This window comes from Hippocampus comes, unplaced genomic scaffold, assembly GCF_001891065.2.
Source record: "Hippocampus comes isolate QL1 unplaced genomic scaffold, H_comes_QL1_v1.1 scaffold31, whole genome shotgun sequence".
NCBI classification, from domain to species: domain Eukaryota; kingdom Metazoa; phylum Chordata; class Actinopteri; order Syngnathiformes; family Syngnathidae; genus Hippocampus; species Hippocampus comes.
In genome coordinates this window covers 328,026-329,671 of record NW_017806069.1, presented here as the reverse complement: position 1 = coordinate 329,671, position 1,646 = coordinate 328,026, and positions in this window count along the sequence as shown.

Here is a 1,646-nt window from a genome sequence, read left to right as displayed (position 1 = left end):
CGGCTTGACTAATTGATCCGGATATCGGCCGGCGAGCGCATGTCGCCGCACGCCGCCGAGTAGAGGCTAGTGGGTGGGACGGGGAGGGGGGGTGGCGTCTACGTATACAGTGCATTTTCCAAATTGTTGCCCGCCCGCCCCAGCGGGGGTAGCGCATAGAGGGGGCCACAATAAAGCCATAAAGTACGACGGTGGCCGGGCCAGGCATGCCGCGGCCCAAAGGCGACACTTTTTACATCAGCACCATTGTCATTCTGATGGCTGGTGGGAGGGGGAGCGAGGAGGGAGAGTGAAGGAAAGGGGGGGCGGGCGCTTGTGATGGATGGCCCGGAGTCATCCGATTCACATACGAGGAAACTGATCAGCATGAATAGCGACGAGATAGCCGGCATCAAAGGAGAGCCGCGCCACGCCAGACGACTAGACGTCCCGTCGCGTCACCGGCTTGTGATGATGTCACACGCCGAAAAAAAACCAGACTTCCACAAGTTGGCACTTCCTGCAGGAAGACGCCAACCGCCACCCCAACCGACACTTTCTGCGCACTTTTGGGCAACAAAAGGGCCTTCTTGGAATTGAACGTTGATGACGCGAAGCAGCGAATGACCTTTTTGCTGGGTCTTCACGTGGCTAAAAACGCCCTCATTTTTGCAAGCACGCTAAAAACTTCTGTGCCCTTTTTAGGAGTCTCAAACAGAACCTCGCAAAATTGACGGCGGCACCAGTTTCGTTCACAAAATTTTGTGGACATAGCATGACGGGCCCCACAAAAAAGGTCCAAAGGACCCATACCTGAAATTGAACAGAGGGTCAATGGCGGGTTCTGTGGCGGCGGCCTTCCGCCCCACCTGCAGTCGGAGGCCGCGCACGCAACACGCGCGGCGGGCGCGTGCTGGTTCTTGAAACGGGACACGGCCTTGATTGGCGGCCCACCGCCCGGCGACAGCCAGATGGCAACCGAGGCGCCGACAGCTCGCGTCGCCGAACGTCTCATTCTGACAATTCGGACCACGTCATCCTCCTTGACGACAGCCTTCTCATAGAAGATGGCTTAGCCTCACTTTAAGACTGCCTCTGGTTAGTGGGAGGTTTTGGTTCTCTGTAAGGGGTGTTCTGGCTCTGGTGGTTTTTCGTGTCATGCTCTCACTCTGTTTAATGCGTTCTACTTTTGTTCTCCAGGAGATTCAGATTCTGTGTTTGGGAAAAGTTCTGGTTCAGGTTCCTATCATTTTTTGCAGAGTGGTTCTCTGGTTCCTGTGCTGCTTTTTTGGAGGGAAGGGGGGGGTGGTTCTGGTTCTGTTTTTGGGAGTTTTAGTTTGCAGGACGGGGCAGTATACTTTAGAAGAGGTTCTAGGCCCTCTTAGGGGGACGTTCTGATTCCATTTAAAGCAGTTGCTGGTCTTGTTGTTTTTGGTCTCAGGTTCTTGCTTGACTTGGTCCACTTTACAACAGGTTCCGTTTCTGTTTCGTGCCAGGTTTGGATTCCGTAAGTGTGCATGTGTGAGTGATCTGGGTGCGCAACCAGTGAGCAGAGTGTGGAGGTCAGCAGTAAGGATCCCCCCCCCCACCCCCACCCTCCTTGGAGCTTCTTCTCACACACTCACAGTGTCTTTTATGTGACAACAAAGAGGAAGAAGAACCACTGG